General features: G+C 39.6%; 1 protein-coding gene and 1 non-coding gene across 2 annotated transcripts in view; one reads left to right on the top strand and one right to left on the bottom strand.

Moving 5' to 3' along the window:
• LOC126758102 (broad-complex core protein) overlaps window positions 1-22,627 on the bottom strand; it is a 112,831-nt gene extending 90,204 nt beyond the window's left edge. Inside the window, exon 1 of the mRNA XM_050472134.1 lies at window positions 21,921-22,627. The gene's annotated coding sequence lies outside the window, so the exon portion shown is untranslated. The remainder of the gene's footprint in view (window positions 1-21,920) is intronic.
• Window positions 15,049-15,120, top strand: Trnaw-cca (transfer RNA tryptophan (anticodon CCA)). The gene has a single exon. It is a non-coding gene; the product is annotated as a tRNA-Trp (tRNA).
• Window positions 22,628-23,442: the final 815 nt, after the last annotated feature.

The raw sequence follows: 23,442 nt of genomic DNA, 5'->3' as shown, positions 1-23,442 counted from the left end.
GCAAGTCGAATCGTTTTCACTTTCGTCTTGCCTTACGTTGTCATCATCACCTGTTGCATTGCACATTGCAGGCTGCCGAGCAAAGCGACTCACTAGACTGCGAACTCAAATAGCAGCGAGAAAACAACGAAAACAAGCGCGAAAAGTGGAATGAAGAGGGCAGGGGAGCTGCTGAGAAAGAAAAAGCGAAAAGCAGGAAGTACCAGCAACCAGACGATGACGTCGTTAATGCCAATGGCTATGCTAACGACGATGTGATGTCTGTCAACTCTGACAATTATGACGTTCCTCGTGTTGTTGCTTTTGTTGTTGTCACCCCCCACCCACTGAGCTGGGCAAATATTGTCGTTTAAGAATCATTGACTTTTGCCACCACTGTCCGTCAGCGGAGCGTGCGGTTGACTTGCACAACATTAAATTCTTTTAAAGCACTGCGCGTATTTAAGTGGTTGTCTTCGAAATATCTGTATATGCATGTCCACACTTAATATATTGTACGGGTTTTAAGACCACTGATTGATTTTCACACGTTGTAAAGTGATTTTATAGGACAAAGCCCATCTCTTCATGAGTATGTTCTAACCTTGATTGTAGTGAATGTTTCGGAAGAGATACTCAACGAAAGATGATGGTCTTTCACGCTTTGATTAAGGCGAATGGTGCTTACGATGAGCTGTAAGATGCACCTCGCTCTGGTCGACCTATCGTAGAAAAAGTCGATGAGATTATGAAAATATTGACCAGAATCGTCACATAAGCAGCAATGACTTCGCTAAGGAACTTAACATTCATCACCAAATGGTTTTGAACCATTTAAAAAAGGCTGGCTACCAACAGAAGCTCGATGTTTGGTTACCACATGAATTGACTGTGAAAAATTTAATGGACCGATGGAACATCTGCGATTCTTTGCTGAAACGAAATGAAATCGAACCATTTATGTAGCGAATGGTAAAAGGAGATGGAAGGGGGATCAAATACGACAAGGTGAAGCTCAACAAATGGTCGCAAGGCCAGGATTGACGCCTCGAAAATTTGGTGTGATTGGAAAGGAATCGTCCACTATGAGCTGCTCCAGCCTGGTCGAACGATTGATTCTAAATTTTACTGTCAACAACTGATGAGATTGAAGCAAGCATTCGAAAAAAACGGTCAGAACTGATCATCAGAAAGGGCTTCGTCTTCCATCAGGACAACGCTAGACCACACACATCTTTGATGACTCGGCAAAAACTGGGATAGCTGGGCTGGGATGCTTTGATGCATCCACCATATAGCTCTGACCTTGCACCATCCCTTACTGGAGTGAAATTGGCTTCAAGAGAAGCCTGTGAAAATTACTTGTGGAATATTTTCGCCGAGAAACCTGGAAAGTTTTACACTGATGGAATAACGGCTCTCGTGGAAAAATAGCAAAAAGTCATTAAAAATACAAATATATATACATATATATAAATAAGTTGAAGTGTGATTATAAATACCCTTTTTTTCGACTACCCAATATGTATTATATCTTCACTTGTTGTTTCGAAATTGCGCCAACTTGCGACATAAGAAAACTCTTCTTTCACTTTAAAACATAATGGAACCTCTCAAACTCGAACGGTTAGTAGCAACACGGTATTAATATGACTGTCATTTGAAGAATTATTTAATTTATTTTAACGCAGAAATTTCTATATTACAAAGTTCCTCAGAATCAACACCAAATTATTTCAACAAAATTTAGGAACCGACGTTTTCTTTAATTTTTCTAATGATTTCTAAAAGTTTTCTTAAAAGCTATTTTCCGAAAGAAATTAATTTTCCAATTAATACATATACATACACACGTTTGCCTAAAAACACGCATTAGTCCTTATTGTGGGTAAAAAGCCTACTCAGCCATGTGTTTGTAATGGAAATCGCTTTATCGCCACTCGGAAAGTCAATTGCACTCGAGTAATTTGCACTTTATTTTGATATGAAATCTAACCGCCCACTCATTCACATACATCTACAGCTACAACCACATGCATCTCATGAACCCCTTACCTGCTCAAGTGACGCAAATGTAATGGAACCGACTAAAATGGCAACACATCGGATAATTGTGACTTTGCGAGCGAAAGCCACAATGCGCTTTTTTGTGTGCATTTCTACATGTGTATGTGTGCGTGTGTGTTTGGTTCTATGCAAATGCCTGAAAAACGCCACAACTCCATTGGATTAACACAATACAAGCAACAACAATAACAGCAAAAAAAAGAAAAACCGTTGCCTGTTCCTAAACTGATTTGCCACTACACACATGTGGCTTGCAGCATGAACTTGGCGCGCCGGGCGCCAGCAGTTGCATGCAACTAAACAGTTACGGCCGTTATGCAGTCAACACTGGCGCCAACTATGCATCTAGTTTTGTTGTTCCACTGCAAAAAAGTCCTCACTTTGTCTTTGTCGTTTTGCACGAGTTGCTCTTGTTACACCACTATTTATTGTTGGCGAGTACTTGAAAACATGTTGCAGGATCGCATCACGTCGTGGCATCATCTAAATAAATTTTGTCGGTCATGCCATGCGCCACCCACACCTCCCTTGTTGACTAGCCACTGCTTCGCTAACGGTATGGTTGTAAGTGTGTGTGTAATGAGCGCTACACACTTGTGTTTAAACGCCTACTTAACCCAAAGCATATCCTCTGGGATTTGCAACGACGAAAAAATATCCTTTGAGCGCTCATTTTTCCATTTGCAGTTTTTTCGCTAGCCGAGGAGCGCAAGTTCATGTGGCCATTGCTGCACATTGTGTATTGCCGTTATTTAGCCGCAGCGGCAGCGGCATTATCATTTAATTTTTTCCTCATGTTGGAAATGTGCAAAATCTGAGAAAAAATGTAAGCAGAGCAAATTTGGCGCATCACCGAAAATTATTAGAGTCGGTTTTTTGTCTTCACTTGCATAATTTAACGTTGTGCTTGCCACAGTGGCGGGTTGCGGCAAAAACTACACTGAGCGACTTTAGGGGTTTCGCAAGCCAATAAGAATATTGGTTGTGCTTACCTTTCTTCTCCTAAACCGGACTAAGAATAGTAGTCTTCTATAAAATCAGAGGTTGTCTACCTTTAAAAAATATATGGATCGTTCTTTGTATGTTCGTTCCATGGGCGATTGGCAATTCCAAATTGTTTATTACTTTTTATTTCTGCCAAACAAGTTTAAAAATGCTCTCATTTTAATGACTTTAGATGTCTTAATCATCTGTTAGAGGTATGATGTAATAACGATCTTGGAGTTACCTACCAAAGTTTTTAGATGGGCTTAATCTGGTTTTCTTACTGTTCGCACATTTATTTTGAAATATTTAACCAATAGCTTAATCTCTAGATGTAACTTTGCGAAATTGTCCGCAAATTTCTCTGAGTGCTTTTTGTCCCCTGAGACTAGAAACAAGGGTCGAGGTTGTTTGCTGTGTTTGCGCGAATTTCATTTATTTGAAACGTTATTACTATGCTTTTTATATTAAATTCATTGTTCTGAACGCTGACATGATCATTTGGTCGGCGAGAAGCAACCCAAAACGCCATGGATGCTGGCAGCGCTGAGCACTTCTTCTATTGTAATTCGAAAGTGGATTTAGCGAAAACAAGAAAAACATATTTACATATACTATATATACCCTCAATCGGTGCATCTTATATCAACTATATGTAAACCTAAACCAGAAAGCGTAACCGTCCAACCATCTGTACTGTTACTTTCTAGTCACGAAGTTTGACTTTGAAGATCTTAATCTTGATTTTAATCGGTCAGTTTGTATGTCAGTTATATTCTACAGTATAAATAGGGCTTCTTGACCTTTTACCTCCGAGCTGGTATAAGAAGGCTTTATGGGAGCCAGTGTGAACATTGGACAATCTCAAGTCCAACTTTTTGGTGAAATCACATACCTTCGGGATTTCGACTAAACATATTAAGTGGCATTTTTCTCATAGTACACAGTGAGAAAATTCCCAGTATGTATAGGCTACTTTTGACCGAAAATATTCGATAATGTATGGGATATACAATTGAAATTCAGACAGAAATCTTTCCTGACAATAGTATTTCTGTGTATCAAACATGAGTTGAATCAGGTCAATACTTCCCTGAGTGCAATGGTATAAAATGTTCGGTTGCACCCGAACTTATACCTTTCTTTCTTGTTTTTCTTGTTTTTTAAAATCTTAAGACTTAAAACCAATACTGGTAATTTACAGAGAAGAAAGATTAATGTTAACAGCAACCTTTTTTTTAACGCGAAAAAAAGAATTTCTCCACTAAGCCAGCATGATAACACCATTGCGCATGCGTCAAAAGACATGTTTGTACAGGGTTGCACCACAAGTGCTGCTCCATTATTTAAATATCGAGTATGTTCTGTTCGATTCGTTGGAGAGTAACGTTTAACCTCCGACTTCTCCGACTTTTCCTCCTCCGTATGATAAACTGCTTGTCGAATAGATATAATATATACTCCTTGTTCAGGGTATAAAAAGGTTGAGAATAGCAAATAATCAGCAATGTTTGTATAATTTTCCTTTTACTCCAAATGTGTGCATCAGAATTGAAAAATGCCAAAATTATAAATAACAACAAAGCAAATTCTATGTCCTCTGGATAATAGCGAATTCATCTGGCGATAATTTCGCAAGCCTTCAGCTCCTCCCTCCTTTTAAGTGTGTGTCCTTGTGGGCTATTTTGAGCTTGACGCTGTGACGTGAGCGGTGCGGCTGCCGCAACTCCGCCGTGCATTATAACTCATTACATAAGTGCATATGTAAATATATAAGTGTATATGTGCTTATGTATTATAATGATTTTTTGAATTCATGTGAGTGCGTTTGTGCTCATGGCACTTCGCCTACTTTTTGACTGCAAAACCGTTGGCTTATATAATTTGGACTTATGTGCAGTGCCGGAGCTGTTTATGAACATTTGCGATTTTCCACACTATTTTAATTTCATAGATATTACACACCGAAAAAGAGGCTTAAAAAGCTGCACCATTTTTTGCCCCCGCATAAGTATTGATTACGGACGGGAGTGAAGCCAGCAATTTCGGTGTTTACCTCACCAGTGTGTTTGTGTGTGTGCATTCATGTAACAAATATAAGTTTTTCGATTATTTTAGTGTGCACACACACACATGCAATTGGCAGCCAATATGTCCTCATATATATTCATAACTATCATGCAAAACCAATATTGAAATTTGAAAGCTCCACTGCGAGGGGTTGATCGGCATCACACACACATATGCACATGCACTCATTGTCGGAAGGAAATGAGGTGGCGTAAGTAGAAATTTGCTTTGCAATTGACGCCGCGCACCCCGGCTCCGCGCGCGGCATGCCACTCACAAATTGACTAAAAATCTAAAATGCATCTAGGCTGGTTGGCCGCTGCTCCCGTCCGCTTCTGGCTGCTGTCTGATTTATTGCGGTTCATTTATCGCCTCGCGAAAAAGTCATACAAAAGTGCGGCATTAACTTTTTCAATATGCGCTAAATGACGTTCGTCGGGGGCAAGAGCGTGGACCCAGCGGGGCGGAGAGCAGGCGGGTGTGTGCTTATTTTGAGTGTATTTGTGTGTTTAATCGGCATCATTGTTATTTGCCGGATTCTTCACTACTCTGAAGTGGCAATAATTCATTACATTGATAATGTGTCTATCCGTGCGGCCATCCATCCATTCATCTATCTATCGCAATTGCATTTATTGTGCTCGCTCTGGACGAAATTTAAAATTTATTATTCACATTTTTATATTTTTCCATTTTTATTTACATTGGTATAATTGGATTTTTTTCGCGCTCAGTGAAAAGGTCATTGGTTTTCTGATTATTTCGCCTAGTAGGCATAATGCAATTATTAAAAATAATAATATGATTAAGAAAAATTCACGGTTCACTCAGTTTCCTCTCTGACTTGAACTTTGGTGTGATTAGTTGGTCTTGGTATACCCAAGAGGCTTTGGAGAAATGGGACCAGACTCATATTAACACATTAGTTGTTGGTGTTCGTTGATTACATTCCTGTATTTTCTTACCTCGAGTCATCTTTTTCACTTTCCTGCTAAACTTTATTTCACTCTGCTTATGCAGTTGACGTCGTTTTTGTTATTTCTCAGTTGCTCTACATGGCAAGTACGAAAATGAGCTTTCGATGAAAAGATTTAGTTAGCAACACCCAAAAGATTTTGAATTTTTATAGGCCATCTAAAAAAGCCAAGTCCTCTTACTCCATCTCAAACTTCCGAAGTAATTGCCTCTGTGCAAATTTTATGTATTTTTGGAGGGTTGCCAATAGTACTACTCTGGAAGTTCGCTGCTTATTGAAATCTAAGAATGCTTTCGATGAGAAAATATTATATAAACACGATGCTGCGTGCAACCACAACGAAATATTGGTATAATATCTTAAAGAGTGCTTTACGTCTGGGGTAAATATGGGTATCTCAGTGGCGCAGCTAGGGGGGGCGAAGGGGGCCGTCGCCCCGGGCGCAACGTCTTGGGGCGGCAAAACGATATTCATAAAATACTTCAGAAAAATATTTCAACAACTTTTTTTTACAAAATTTATTATAAAAGATAAAGAGTTGTACACTCACTGTAATAATCTGAATAACAATGAAAAATATTAAGTTTTACTCGAATACTCTTCAGTCTTTGAATTTGTCTTATATCTTTCTTAAAAATAGTGATAGAACTTAAAGGTGCACTTTTCTAGCTTTGTCTAGCGACGTGTCATTCTCAAGTTACCCTATACTTTGAATGTAACAAACACTTTTATTTTTTCAAATTTTCAAAAATGGTAATTAAAAACTCCAATTCGGGCAAAAATTCCTGCAAATTGTGTCAAAAGTGTATAAGATGTAGGGCGAAAATGGGTTTTTTCTATCAATTTCCTCAAAAACCGTATTGTGAGAATTTTGGAACTTCAGAATTTGAGTGGCTTCTTGTTCGTAAATTGTATATACTTAATATCGAAGATATTTTGTAAAAATTCACTTTTGTTCGAACCACCTCATGAAACTTGTAGGTAGGTAGATAAAGGGGGGCGGCGGAACATCCTTGGCCCCGGGCGCCCGAAGTTGTAGCTACGCCACTGGGGTAACAACACTTTGAACTGGTTGAAGAACAATAATGTTTTAACCGTTATGTGTCTAGATAACTTGTGCGTCTTACACGCCCTTTCACGCACAGGCAGCAAGAAATGGTGTTTGTTTGGATCGACAATGTAACGGTACGGCAATTATGTGAGGAGCCTCATTGGTAGCAAGCGTTCGCATTCATCTCATTCCGACGAAAACATATTTGTTTTTTAGTTTTAGTTGTAGGGAAATATTTTTGTATTGATTTTGTGGTAGCTGCACCAGCTTTCTAAGAAAAGTTTTTATTGACTATGATGGCAATACAATATTAGAAAATTAAATGAAATACAAAGAGCAGCATGTGCGGGTGTTACGGGTGCAATCAGGTCATGTCCGACTGATGCGCTCAATGTGATCCTGCATCAACTACCAATAGACATTTTTATTCACAAAACAGCAGCTATTGCGGCGATAAGAATAAAAGAATTGGGAGGTTGGAATCAGCAGAACTACGGACATAGTGTAATTCTAAACAAGTTCACTATTAACAAATCAGACTACATTCTCCCAAAGCTGGATTTCAATAGAGACTTCCAGGTGAGGATACCATCTAGACGAGAATGGAGAAGAGGTTCAATGGTAGAGGAAGATACCACCTCAATCTATACCGACGGCTCCAAAATGGACTGCGGAGTAGGCACGGGGGTATTCTCCGCTGATCTACGCATATCTCTCTCTATACGTCTACCGAACTCGGCTAGCATCTTACAAGCAGAAGTACTAGGCATAGAAAAAGCCTGCGAAGTTCTATTAGAAAACCACGGGAATATACATAAAGCAACTATATTTACGGACAGCCAGGCGGCCCTCCTGGCTTTGTATTCACCCATGACAAATTCCAGTACAGTTCACAACTGTAAGAGAGCACTAAGCTCAATAAAAGACAAGCTCCAGCTAAACTTGATCTGGGTTCCCGACCACAGGAACATTTTCGGTAACGAAAAAGCAGACGAGTTGGCAAGGCAGGAGCTTTTCTCAATGAATCCAAGGCGGAGCTAATACCAAGCCCGCTAGGATCGATAAAAGGAGAGATCAATAGACAATTTCAGCAAATTGCAAACAACAGGTGGAAAAACATTACAAAATGCGTCATAACTAAACAATTATGGCCAACATATGACAGGAAAAGAACCAATGACTTATTAAATAGGTCAAGAAAAAGTATTTACAGAATAACAGCCACCACAACAGGGCACTGGCCATTTGGGGAACATGCGTCCAAAATGGGCTTGCCCTAGAACGACATCTGCCGTGGCTGCGGAGTAGCAGGGAACAAGGAAACAATTTTCCACTTTCTCTGCGAATGCCCAGCACTAGCACAGATCCGACACAAAACACTCGGAATCCACCAAGCACCAAACCTTGAATGGATTTCCACCAAAAGCATATCGGACATAAGTAGTTTCATCGAAACCTCAAAATGGTTTGAGAGAGAAGGTGAAACGTAAGAGCAGATGCAGGAGGTTCTACGAATAGTGTATCAAAATGGCACATCAAGTGCTAATTGAACCCGATAGGGCTGCACTCCTACCTACCTACCTACCATGATGGCAATGCGAAATATGTGATAACAGTTTCAATGTTCTACAATGCTCTTCTCTTCTCTGCATTTATACTGGCACATAAAGCTTAAGTTTTGTCTGCCTTAGCTTCCGTCATTAATGTGGTACCTGCAGGGGGTTGTGGAAAGAAGCAATCACGTTCTAATGAATTTTGCTAACGGTTCGAACCTTTACTTGGGTTTGGCTTTATGAAAGTGCTCCATAGTTTCTAAATTGTTTTTCATATCAGACGGCGTGCGGTCTATGGAATTTCTTACCATTGGCGACTCTTCGTTCTCGCAATATTTATAATTTTTTCAAATGCTTGTCTCAGTGGTAAAAATTAATTTCCATGCTTCCACATTCTTTTCTCTTTTTCAAAAACCGTTAACGTTTAGACTATAATTCCTTAAATATTTATTCCACATAGCATACAAATAGTACTAGCAGCGCCATCTGTCGCAGTTATTTCCTCGCTATTTATTTCAATTTCGATAAGTAGTTATTGAAAGATCCAAGAAGGCAACATTATTCTTGTTTTCTTTGCATCTATATTCCCCATTCTCATCCTTTATATGTACATATGTCAGATGCAACTATGGGAATATAAATGTTTTACTGTGCTTACTGTAATTCTGAAAAACACTGGCTTACGGAAGGAGAATATTCATTACACCCGCCAAACAGCTTGGGCCACTACTCATTCGCTCACTCGTTCGCTCACGTTCGCAACAGCCCAGCCGCTCGCTCGTTTGCCATTTCAGTTGCTCTAATATCAATCGATATTTTTTTATTTATCCAATTCATCAAAAAATAAGTAATTATAAACTTTCCATTTTTTCCTCATCGTCTTCTTCTTCCTTTGCCTCTTTTGTTGCCTTTATTTCTTGCTTTGCAATTCGCTCATAATTCGAATGGTTTGTGGCATACATAAGCGTATGTGCGCGCGTGTGTGTGTGTGCTAGTGAAACAACCCTGAAAAGTTGTCGTAGTAAGTACAAAAACTAAACGCGTTTCTATTCAGGAATCTACTTACAAGCTCCGCACCCCCACCACCCTACCACCCATAGCTGAATCTGCCCGTCATTACTTTGGGTAAAATAGTAGCTGCAGTGCTTGTTGTGTTGTTGTTGTTGTGGGTTTGTGTTTCGGCTGAGCGCTGTGAAAGAAAGTTTCCGATTTCAGCGACACCTCAGCTCACAGTCGGCCGCCCTCTGCACCAGCGAAACACTTGCGCAACTTATAGGACCACTTTGCATTACGGTTTCGGGGGGTGGTGGGCTGTTGGACTGGCGCGTATGAGCGTAGTAATGTGAACAAGAAAAAATGTGGCATTAAGAATTTGAATATGAAGCGCAGAGGCGCTCACTAACGTCCCGCTCTCATCTGGTTGCGTTAAGCGTCAGCGTGGGCGTTAAGCGAGTGTTTGGGCAAACGTGCGCGCTGCGGCAGAGCAGAGTCAGCTTTGGTGGCTGTGCAAAATGCTAAGTTCTTTATTATTTTCCTTCCAAACATTTTTTATTTATACTCATTCTTAGCGGCTGGTGGATTAGAAAGGCGCTATTGCGTCTGCTAGAGCGCCTTCCACCACAACAACGCGCCCATACAAATGCTTTCCCAGTCATCATTTCAAGTTTGGTTTAACGAAGCTGGGGGTGGCAACCTCATGGCGCACATTTTGGCACATTTTTCATTTTTCAATTTTTTTTGGCGCTTTCACTAGTCATTGTTGTTGTCATATTGGTATAAAAATGGTTCTCTTTTATGCATTAAATCAAAATCAAAAACGCAACAACAGCAAAAACTTGTACATATGTACATAGCTCATAATACGAAATGAGGAACATAAGGAATGTGTAAAATACAGCAAGAAAATGGAATATTTCTGCATTAGAGACTCGAATAGTTGCTGACGGGCGAGGGGTAAGGCAGTTCACAGCCGATTGGTTTGTACAAATTGTTGTTGCTGAGGAAGCCAGTACAAATCGGAGGATGAGTATTGTGAGAACAGTGCGACGACAAGGCAACGCGAGGGAGAGGAAATGGAAACTTCTCCTTTAGTTAAGGATTAATATATTTCAAAAGTGTATTCGTTTTCCTCCAGTTTTGCTTTGTAAGCGTATTTGCTTATCAAAAGCGCAGACGGGTGCGACTCACGGGACGAATGTAGTGGGGCCTGCGGTGATTTAGTAGTAAGTTAAACCGAAAATGTTGAAGGTTTGAATGCAAAAAGGCCGAAGCAGAAGATGAATCTGCTCCTATTTCGTCAAAGCGACAACTAGTAGACCAGATAAAGTTCGCGCAGTATTTGGTGCGCGGAGCGCAAAGTGGCGGGAATGCACCTAAAACCGCGAAATGCATACGCAGCGTCAGCGATGATTACAACGGCGTGGCATGGAACAGCTGGTCGCTGTTGGGTGTGAGTAACGGCGCACTATTATCGCTGACACGGCTGTGTTGCAACACGACATAAGATTTCGCACATTGCTTTCTGCGCTTCTCAATCGCTCGACTTATTTGCATTTGTTTCCACTGCCGTCTTAGTTAATTTAATAAATGAATTTGTCTCTAGCGGATACTGCAACGACGACATCCTTTTTAATATATTTTATTCAATTTGCCCCCACCACCACAGCATATAGACGCCAGCTACACAGAGGTGGCGGTGGCAGTGTAGGTGAAGTGGAGTGCGAGTCATCAGCTGAAGGCGCGCAACGCGGAAGTGCCGGCGCAAGGCATATCTAGAAGACGCCACAGCGGAAGAGCCGTATTTTTAGCCAATCACGCATACCCAAACGCAAACACATATGTTCGTGCATACATATGTACATAAGTATATGTAAACCTGTAGAAGAGCGGGCATCTCTGATTGCTTGCTTACATTTTATTGTGCATAAATTCGACGGCGCAGCGCACTTTTATCGGTCAAACCTAGTGAGTTGGCAGGCTTGCTCATTTGTGTTCCCTGACGCTGTTATCGTACATATTTGCAATGAAATAATATTTGCTATCAGCCAACGTGTTGTTTTTATTTTCATTTAGAGTATGTGTATTTAATTCTTGTCGTATTTTGGCACTTTGGAATGCAGCGAAATAAACCAGAAAATACCGAAACAACTCACGCTCTAGTCTGCAGAAGCAAAAAGTGCAAAACCTTCATCCAATACCGCTGCGAAATCAGAGAAAATGCTTATGCAGTTTCAACATTTCTAAGTAGTAATTAAATAGTTGTCGTCGCCTTGGAACTACCCCCCTTTAGATCAAAGTAGTGCATAATGAAACCAAGTGATAATTGCTTTAAGATCTCCTGAAAACATTCTCCTACAAATGACTTATCCATAATATTTCCCTAAAACGAATATTTTTCCGCATATGCATATGTATGTCTACTCGAGCTGGATATTACTCAGCTAAATTCGCAACATCTGTCTTTATGATCACATGATTGCGCGAGCGACATTTACAGCGAGATCGGTGCAAAATAATCACAACCAGCGTGGCATTAACAAGGAAAATACAATTGAATTTAGCAACTGCTCCAGTTATGGCGAGCGATTATATTTTTCCCTTTATATACTTGTAGAGTTTGCTTTCCTGACTTGATAAGCGCAGTGCCAGTTGTCAAGATAGGTTCACTAATAACTGTGAGTGCCCAATTATAATTATTTGTACTGCTAAGATTATTTCGACTTAACTGTTATCAGGCCACTGAGCTAAATGTGTCGGGGCAACACATACTTCTCAAATGAAATTACATGAATTTGTTTTTGTAAGAATGCAATTTTAATCAAAAAAAGCAAACACCAAGTTCGATTATTGCTTCAATAAAAAAATCAAGATTAGATACCAAGCCGATAAGAATAAAAAACATGCAATACATAAATATAACTTTTAGGGAAGTAGCTGTCTTTTTTGATGGAGGGGAGCAGTTAGAATATTTCATCATAATTTTAACAGAATTCTAAAAACACAGGCAAAATCGCAAACCGATAACGGTATACTAATATAATATCGCTGCAGCTCATTGAACTCTCTTCGAAGTTAAAATATTCTCAAATAAAAAGTTCGTTTTCTAATTGTCTTCCTTTATCAGTGGAAACGTAGCCAATATTATCGGTCATCAGTCAGTTTGCAGTCGTGAAAATTTCTAAATAAAATATAAAGTATGTAGCTACTGAACCCTCCTTATCAGTGATTGGTGCGAGGAAAGGAGAGTTCTTACGAATTGCCTAATTGAAGTTTATTTGTACGTGGGTTTCTCCGAGTGTAAAACGAAGTGCCTAGAGAAATCGTATTTCAACTTATAGAAAATATTTTTTATTCAACAACAATTTTCACTAATTAACGCTAACAAATTATAAAATTAATCCCTTATTTACAAAATAACTGAAATAACTGAAAAATACATGCTATATTATACCATTCATGTAAGAAGGAGGGCTTCTTTTCCTCAGGAAAAATATTACTCATGAAAAGGGTTTTCTTACTTAGATCGAACCAGCCCGAAAACGGCAAGATCTGCACTTCTTCTACAATGATTTGTGCAAAATTTTGGAAAAATAGAATTCAAATTCAGGAAAGAAAAGTGTAAATATGATGTAAGCTAAATAAATAAATATGTAAATAATAATGAGAACTCTAACTCAAGCTCAAGCAAGACTGAAAGCACAAATTAATCATGTTTATAATTGAATTAATTTTCAAGAGACTAAAACCTTTTCCACTACTAATTAAGAAAGTTCTGCAAAGTCTGGTTTTCGTGCCGTAATTTAGCTCTACGCCAGTGCAAGGGGCTGGACTGGCATATCGGGCTAAAGTCATGTGTCATTGGTATTTTTTTCATCTACATACATAAATATACATACATTATATGAATAGGAATACGCATAAAACGATCACACTCGACTAGCCGCACAGCGCGGCGAACACGCCCGCACGTCTAATCACCTTCCCACCACTGGGTGGAGCGGTCGTGGACTTACTTATCACCTGTACCTTACGCCACAAATTCAAGTCGTACGCTCTAGGCAATCGGTGATCTCCAGCGTGCCAGTGCGAGTGCGAGAGCGAAGTGAGCATGAATGCGGATCTGCGTAGATCGCGGTTGGGTGGGACGACGCGAGAAGATTCTACAGCCGAAATAATATTTACATTACTCGTTGTTCTTATTGTTTCTGAGTTTGTTTTGCTGTTTCACTACACAATTCTCAGCACTGAGGTCGATGACTGCCAAAAACTTTTGACTTTGTTTGTTTGCACACGCTGTTCGTCCGCGGGTGAACCGCCTTTCGCCGTTCGCACTGCCATTAACTGAAATAGGTACATATTTACACAATTGTCTTTGTTGTTGTTGTTGTTGTACACTCTCGCTGCAATGCCTAAATTTGTTTTTAGAATACAACGAACGTGTTTTGGCAATTGCCCTTCTTCGGTGCGAACGATTCTTAGCTTTTTTTGCGTGAGTAATGAGCTGCGCGCACTCATATGGGGGGATCGCCAGCTTAGCAGTACAGTCTAATTTCGGGGAAATAAATTCACAACAAAAGTTTGCATTTGGAAGTTTTGCTTGAGTTACTTTGCATTTTGACAATTACACTATTTATCCCGAATTTCGGCTGCCACGCTGAGGTTGTTGTTGTTGGTGTCATTATTTAAAACCCGAATTCCTAGTTTAGCCGGATGTAAGGTTCAGTGCATTCACGGGCATATGTATGTATGCATGCGGGTTTGTGTGTGCGCATATGGCTATATCAGACGACTCTCCAAAGCAGCGCAAATAATAAAATGCAAATTCTTTTTCGGCGCAACCAACCCAAAACGCTTTGTGAAATGAAAAATAAAAGCTGTGTAAACAAACGTCGCCTTTTACTGCATCATTCCATTTACTAGAACCGCATTATCTGCGCCTTTGTTTTGACGATTTGCAAAGCGACTCACCTCAGCTTCGCAATGGCTGCCGGGCGAAAGATCCCGCTCGGCGGTGTTAAAGCGGCAGCCGCTGTCGGAATGGACGTTGGTCACTCACCGCACCGCCGCAACCAGAGTAAACAATGCACGTACATATGTATATGTGCGTGTGTGTCATAGAATTCTAATTTTGTACTCAACTTGTACGCTCGGCTATCGACAGCACTGTCAACATTATGCATATTTGTTTTTGTTTTTGTGTGTGTTTTATTAATTTAAATTGTTTGTATTTTAGTGCGCGCTCTCTCTTTGTTCTACTTGCTTGCTAGTTGTTGCTAATTTACATTCGCATTTGCCTTATGTTTGTAGAATTGAAAGTCGTTGTTTTTGTTTGCATGTCGCGGTACGCCGTTAGTTGATAATATATAGAGGACTCCGTGGCGCAACGGTAGCGCGTCTGACTCCAGATCAGAAGGTTGCGTGTTCAAATCACGTCGGGGTCAAGTATGTTAACAACAAATTTTTTTTTATTATTTTTTATTAGCTAAAGCAAAGGGCTTTATTAAGCCTTTTGGTTAAACGCTTCTTCTTGAGATATATTTTAATTATTAATTCATTTTATATTTACAAACGGCAAGAATATTTCAAGGCTTCGTTTCGTCTTTCCGCCAATTTTATCGATGGCCAAAAATCGATCATCTCTCTCTTGCCTCTGAAAGTTTCTGGCACAGTTAGAGTGGGAACGCACAATGCAGAAACAAAGTTTGTGCTCTTCTATTAGCAGTTTTTGAATGGAAAGTACATGTAAATTTAAAAATGATGGCTGAGAAGGGTTCAGTTAATTCTTGGCAACATCGCTGAAATGTTACCATATCTGAGTCAATCTATTTTCTACGCTTGTTCTTCAGTGCTTACAAATTTTCGATACACTCACACCCATACTTCCTATTATTTAAATCTCACTCAAAGAGAGATACTATCAATATAGTTTCAAGAGGGCTTATAAATTGTGCCTTCAAGTGGTTCATATTTTCTTTGGTTATAACATTAAAAAAATATATCTGTGTAATATGTATATGTAATGATCCGATATCAAAACGAGTGTTCCAAAAATATAGTTTCTGAGGAACTACATAGCGCCTTACAAATAATCGAGTGTTATATCACAGACATTACTATCATTCTATAAGATTATGATTCAATTGTTCTCGCACATTCTCTCCCTTGCTTTGAAGATTGGGTATGGCCGTTCTTACCAATCCTCAGACCAACAACAATATATACATATGTATGTATATTTAACTCTTATACTCTTTTACTCTTATAATCATTAGAACCTGTGTAACGTTGGTTTTAAAATATAATATATATGACTATGATTTGGCAGCTTGTATTACCAGCGAAACTTCCTCGGATAGTGCTGCCCATATTGGGGTCTGGGAAGAGGTTTAATAAATACAATGTACTATTTATTATTGTCTCATAAGTTCACTGTTTTACATCGGTGCATTTTTGAGACAGTTTTGCTATCACAATTCTTTCTGGTTAACGTCGCCTTTCAAAATTCAAAATTAAAAAGGCCATAGCTTGGCGAAAAAAGACTTATGTTTTGCACTTGACAATCTGCCAGAAGTGCTAGTAAGGGGTACAACGATCTTGCGGCCGTAGCATGCCTATGGCTTCACTTCCTCTTCACACAGTTTTCGTGTTCTGCTGCCTCAACGCATTTGCAGTTTGTTCCATCAACTGGCAGAGAGAGGTACTGCAGTGTGCTTTTAGTGTAAATTTGAATGTGTGTAGTGTTTGTGTGCGTGATTTTTTGGCAATTCTCTGCTCACATGTATTTGATGCATTTGCTTTCTCCACTTTTTGTGCCATTCGGTTCTACTAAGCACTGCGTCTCTTCGGTGCCGCTTGCCTTTCTTGCCACGTCTGGCGCACCATGCAACCAGGCACATGAGTAATTTGCTATTTGATACTTTTCAAAAAATACTTCTGCTGTTTGCTGCTACATCTGGCGACGCTGCAGCCGCTGCCGGTAGCTCTGCCGGCTTCGAGCGGAGCGCTGCCTCAGGACGAAGACGACAAGTCAGTAAGGAGAAATGTACTGAAAGTTTAGTTCACAACTGCGATTTGCTGACGTGTGTACTCAACTTTTTTACCACCGCTGTTGTTGTGGTTGTTTTTAGTGTTGGAGTTTTGGCAATCCTGATTGCCATGGCTTTCTAGACAATCTGATCTGGCAGCAGCGCGCACACATACTATACCATATGTGCATGCTGTGTCTTTCGTGAATATGGAGGGCGATCCCCACATGTGCAATTGAGAGCTCCATCACCTTCGTTTGTATTCCTACGCTCCCTGCTTGTAAAGAGCTTCATTGTAAGATCATGCATTTTTTCGTCTACCATCTGTTGTTGTATTTCTCTTGTTGTTGTTGTTACGTACACATTTCCTATGTGTTTGGGGCAATGACCGTCAAAAATTTGCTGCTGCTGCTGCTCCGCGTTCGTCTTATGAGATCTGTACTTCAGCTTTGCAGCCCAAATGAGCAGCAGCAAATTAAGCAAAATAGCAACAGTAACAGTAACGGCAAGAAGCAGCGCTCAACTGTAAGAAAGCAACGATGATTGTAAATACAAATAAATAAAAATCAAACATTGAATTGTTAAATATTATTTCAGCGAAACGCTGGATGTTTTCATTAGACTTTAAGTATCTGCTCATCTCGCAGATTAAAAGCAACTACATACATACGTACATAAATAAATATATATGTATGTATGTATATAGTTCATGAAAGGTTCTCAGGTTTTGCCGAATTTTAAGGCCTCTACTATCTCTCGTTTGCATAGGAAACCTGAATGGGATCAGCAGGTTTGCGATTGTTGTGCAATTCAATCCAATACAAGGAGAATGAGTTTGTAAATATACATATTTATGTATGTATGTATATATAATCGTATAGGTATTTACAATTATATATGATTGTATGTATGTATGTAAAATGTGCACATACTTGTGGTAATAACCACATATAAGCTAAGCATCGCAATTATTTTGGTGTGAATTTACTCAAAAAATTCTCAGAATTAATTTAATGCAGATTTATGACCGCCTAAAAATGTAAAAAGCTATATATGTACTTGTATAATAATATGTGTACAAACATGAGCAAATTTCAACACTGTTTTTCAAAAATGTTTTGAAGTGAAGCGGTCTAGTGGTCGACCTGGTCGCCACGGAGCCAATCCAACATTTCGTTCGACAGATCCGTTTTTCTCTGTTTGATAGTAGAACTTTTGGATTTATCCTTCCATACTCACTGTTTAATCCAGGTTCGAAACGATTTGCTGGGCAGCCACCGCAAGAGGCCGCTTGGCAACAACAGTCAGCCATCAGCTCTAAGCTGAAGAACCAAGAAAAACGTCGCAAAGTGAATAATTTCATTAACCTATAACGAAGACATCAAAACAGAAACAAGAGCAAAACGATCAACAACACTTTATCGTGTTGCCACATGCAACGCCGCCGTGTGGCGTTGAGTTGTGGCTGCCGCAACGACGTGTGAAGACGACAAGCCGACACACCAGTGAAAGAGCGTACAACTTCGGATAGTCGAATGCTTTCCTGTTCCTTGTTTACCGTTATGTGCCGTTTTATAGCAAACCTTTTGCTTTTTTTGCTTAGCATAAATATTACGTAAGTTCAACTGCCGCCACCTTAATGGCCATCAACACCAGTGGCCGCAACAAAACGCAATAAACACTTTGGTGTTGTTGTGTGTTGCAACGTATGCCCTGGTTGCACGCACTGCGTTGACGAGCAGCTGTCATATGCAACATGAGTACCGCATCAGCGGACGCCCTGGAATGTACCCTTAGAACTGTGCCACATACAACGTGGCAGGTCAATAACAGCGAGGAGTGTCAAAACAGGTGCATATTGCAACAATCAAACTAGTTGCCACATTGCCACTAATGCCACACAAACACAGCTGAAAAGCCAAAAGCCATAACAGCCGTGCTACAATAAAGCGAAGATGCAACCGCGTGGCAAGCGCACAAAACCTAATGAGCCAACAATAAATAGTAATTTATTTGGGTATTAATTATTTTGCCACAACGCCGTCTAATTGAAATTAAGCATTTGTGGCGTAACACACGCTTAACTATATGGTCGCTATTGGCCCGTAGTGGATAACGGAGATAGTAGAGCGCCTTTGTGCGATTATTTGTGCCATGAATGTGCTGCTAATTGCAACGCATTAAATTTAATGAGATTGCTGTGCAATCAGCTGCGCTTAGTGCCGCACGACAGAGGTTGCAACTTGCTTAGTGTTCATATTAGCAACTATCCTATAATCTATATGCTGCACTTGCAACAACAACACATTAAAACTCATTCCAGCAGCCTGCAGCTACTGGAGCGCCAATCGGATGAGCATAAAAGCCAGCGCCGTGTTGCGTCATAAAAACGTTGGGTTATAAAATGGGCGCTACTAAGCTAGACTCCACTATGCGTGCAGCAACAGTATGAATGAGCTTATGGAGATAATATAAAACAACACCATTTTCCTGATACGAAAGCAATTTATATGCCGGCTAAGTGGTTTGCCCTGTACTATTGACTCATTTCGCACTGCAGCGATTGCTGAAACCTCGACTTCATCTATCAACCGTGACCCTGACAGGCAGCAAAACAACAAATGTTGTTTCACAATGCCAGCCCTGCTCCTACGCGCGCTGCGATGCAACATGCCACACGACCTCTGCTCCGCGTCAACATGTTGAGCTTCCGTCCATTTTATCATCTAAAAATGGCGATTTTCTAGCATAATGTAGCTTGGCACCGGATATGGTGTGTGGCACGTGGCATGCAGTATGGAGCATTCGGGATGCTGCACATTAGCGCCTTTAGGTGCCGGCTTCGTCGTACGATGCATTTTAGTTTTTGTTCGCAGCTGGCAGCCACAACAATTGCATGACGTGTGCGCCTGTGTGTGTGTATGTGTCTGAGTGTGTTGGCGTCAAGTGTTTCCTTTGTTCTCGGCATTTGTGGCGCTCGTTTGTTGTTTTGCTATTTTCATGCTATTTTCTACTCGCCCTAAAGTGCCACTATTGAGTGCCTTTGCGTTGTTGTTGCTGCTGCGGCTGGCGGTGTTTATGGCCAAGTGTTTGTCCGCATCACCTTTCTGAGCATCAAATCGCGCGCGAAATTGTTAGGCGTTTTTTCTGTTGTGAAATTTCCGCCACTTTGAATTTTGCTTATTTCTGTTAATTCGTTTGTTTTTGTTGTGCCTTGTGCCACAACAGCTGTGCGGCTGTTGTATTGTTGAAGCTTGTTGAAGTTTCTATTACTATTTGAGTTGCGCATTGTTTGATTTCACCTGCTCTTGAGCTTTTGTTGTTTTAATTCGATTTTTGTCGCCACAGAAGCGAAATTATATTCACAGTGCCAAGAATTAAAAGTGCTTAATCCGTTTTAAATTAGTTCATAGCTCCAGCCTCAGAGCCCAGGACAATTGTGATAAACACTCTGATTTATAGCTCATTTCTCACACAAACCTCTTTCTATATGTTATCAATAAAAATATTTTACAAACTTTTAAATAAATATTTGCTGAAAGAAATTACATTTTCACTTGTGTAATTAGAAAGTTAAGCATTAAGAGAATAACATAAAATGTGTCGCATAAAATTCACTATTCGTTGCGAGATTTGGGTATTTTCTAAAAAAAATTTTAATTCAAACTTAATTTTAATATTTATACCGCCTAGATGAACCCAACAACAAAGAGTGTTTAAGGCGAAGGTTTTATTTGTTTTATGTGTTACACCGTAAATTATAGCCTTCAAACCTCACTGAGAGATAGAGCGTATATTTTAAAGTACGATAATATCAGAGCATTAGTTTATGACTTTTAATGTATTTGAGGTGTCCTGGTTATGAATTTGAGTTTTTGGACCACTCCTACACCTCCTTAAATACTGTCATATTCGGTTTTTGCAACCTCAAATTAGCAAGAAACAGCACCTAACATCACAGTCGCAAAATGACTGTAAACTAGTGTAACTAGACCATAAAAGTATAGTTTCATATTTTTTTACAACAAAGAAAGAAAATCTAATTATTAATATTCACACACCTCTATGAAGTATATTTGGTAAGGTCAGAGGGCCAGTATAGCGTAAAATCTAAAATGCAAAACAACATATCAGCAAAAAAATCGAATTAGAATTTACTATATCACATTACATAAATATTGAGTAGTCGAAAAAGTCTTTTCGTATTTTGTTAATAGATGTCATTACAGTCGTATATCTCCAGTGCTACCAATCACAGTGAGTCATACCATGCTTGAAAGGTGAGATTTGAAGCTTCATTTAACCAAGAAAAACTAATTTCCGTTCTGGAAATTTCAAAATTTCGATTTGCCCTGGAATAAAGTCTCTAACGAAAAAATGGCAAAAAGTGGTCGACCAAAATGGTACATATTTGTTTATTTATCTATAAAAATAAATATAAAAAAATAAGTTGAAGTTTGATCAGAAATACGAAAAGACTTTTTTGGCTACCCAATATGGGTGCAAAATTTTAAAATTCTGCTATCGGATATAACCAAGTTATAACCAAATTTTAAATCAGTTTAATATAGTTTTTCCTTCTCCTAAACTTAAAAAAATGTATGCTAAATTATTTTGAATTTTAGGTGTCAATATGGCATCACAAATTATTGTCAGCGGTTACGGTGGTTTAGAAAAGAATCCACGAGATCAGACCACACATAGGGGGGTATTAATATTAGTATTGGGCTTCAATGAATAAGCTCGATTGGACTTTTAGCTTGCTTTCCCCGTTAATCCTACTTGTGGTTCGTGACTCCGCTTCGTCAGTTCAACAATATGTTTACTAAAAACTAAACTAAATTTGATCTACTTGAAAATAGTGTCTTCGTTCAGAAAATAATACGAAATGCTTGGTTAGAAGCGATATGTTGGCAGCAAAGCGTAATCTGAGAACTTTGAGACCAAAAAAATTTCCTAAGTGGAATAAGAATTGTGATTCGACCTTGTGTCTCTGACGAACATAGTTCAGACTCCTATCTAGCCAATATCAAATTGTAACATTAAGAATATTATATTGCTTGGGAAATGAAAGTGAGACATGAATCCAAAATTATTTATAGAAAACTTGCACTTTTACCGCTGATGATAAGCAGAGAAAAGACAACGTAATAGTTAATAACTAACATCGACGGCAACCATGTGTAATTTTCAGGGCTTGGAAAAGCTCAACTTACCGCTTCAATTGGCATCTTCGCCCGTGATATCCAAATCGTTAATGGTTTTACTACTCTGTACGTCCCGATTAATCGCTCGGTGTGCTTCACTAGCTGACACTATCGAATAACTTAGATTCACTAAATTCAAGTTTTGAGACTTTCACTTTTAAGCACTTCTGAATTCAACAAGTTTGCTCTTCGTTTTAAGTACTTCTATTTGTTTTCACATTTGTTTATGCGTTCGAAATGTTCGAATTGAAGACAAGATTTTTTATAGCACTTTTATTTTTGAAAATCAACTTCATTGTTTGAGATCCTACAACAGCATTGTGACTTTTAGTATGCCACATCAGTAATTTTTGAACAGTTTCAATCGCCTTATTTTCGAAACGGTCTAACTTTCACTGTTCACTGTTTGTAACATTTCAAAAGAATTTTCTTCTCTGAAAATCTGGGACTTCAAAATTTTTTTCACTTGCATATTTTCACATTTATTGGCTGTTCTATACTTGGGGAAAAATCCAGTTGCTTGCAGTGTTTACTACTTTGATTTTACTGGGATCGCTCGGATACAAGGTAAGCTCCAAAAAACACGACCAATCCGAAAGCTCACTGATGTTCATCTAAACTGTTCTGAACTATTTCAAAATAATTTTGGGTACAAGTTTTTGATCTCCATGTCGAGTATAGTCGCTTGATTGCATTGTCGTGCGTTGCTGCGTCGCGCCGCCGTTGTTATATCTGTTGCTGCTATGGCCGTGTCTGCCGTCCGTGGTCGGAACCAACCAAGTTAAGCTGAGCGCCAAGCTGAGTTGCGTTGCAGTTGTGCCGCTGCAGCCGCTTCCGTGTGCTTAGTGACCGCGCGCAGAGCCGATTTGCAGCAAGCTGGGAACCGATGCGAACCGAGCTGCTGTTCTGCAGAGATCGCAGTGCATAAGCCTTGGCCATGCAGGGTCTGAGCGGTGGTACGCTGTCTGTGGTGTGCCCAGCACCTTCTCATATCTCGAGGATGTGCATGTATGCGTGCGCTCTGCGGTTGTGTTGTCAATGTTGTCGCCGCTGATGTTGTTGACGTTGCAGGCTTTGATTTTTTCTTTTGCACTTTTTTCTACTGCGTTTTTGGATTTCGGCATTTCTCCTGCCACCATTTCGTGCACATAAGTGAAGCAGAAAAATAAAAATCAATCAGTAGGCTCATACATAGCACCGTTGCAGTCTGTCCTCCAGCACGGAGCGGCCTAGCCAACTCTCCACTCAAACTCGAGCGGAATGACGAAACTCAATATTATCGTTGAGTGCGACATACATACATATGTGCATGTATACGTATTTATATCAGTGTGTTGTGCAATTTCGTGCCACAACTTCCATCTCCGGCCCTTCACTATGGCGTAAACGCACACGGTTGCATATGCGCGCTCCACATTATCCTCGCTTCTCTATCGAGTGCAATTTACGAGTACGGAAAAAATCGAAAAAGTATTAAAAATATAAAAATCAAACAAAACCTGACCAGTCACACCAAAAAGATGAAAAAACT

The sequence above is a fragment of the Bactrocera neohumeralis genome, chromosome 5 (genome assembly GCF_024586455.1).
Source record: "Bactrocera neohumeralis isolate Rockhampton chromosome 5, APGP_CSIRO_Bneo_wtdbg2-racon-allhic-juicebox.fasta_v2, whole genome shotgun sequence".
Taxonomy (NCBI): Eukaryota; Metazoa; Arthropoda; class Insecta; order Diptera; family Tephritidae; genus Bactrocera; species Bactrocera neohumeralis.
The sequence above is the reverse complement of the archived record's forward strand: the minus strand, read 5'-3'. Positions and strand labels throughout refer to the sequence as shown.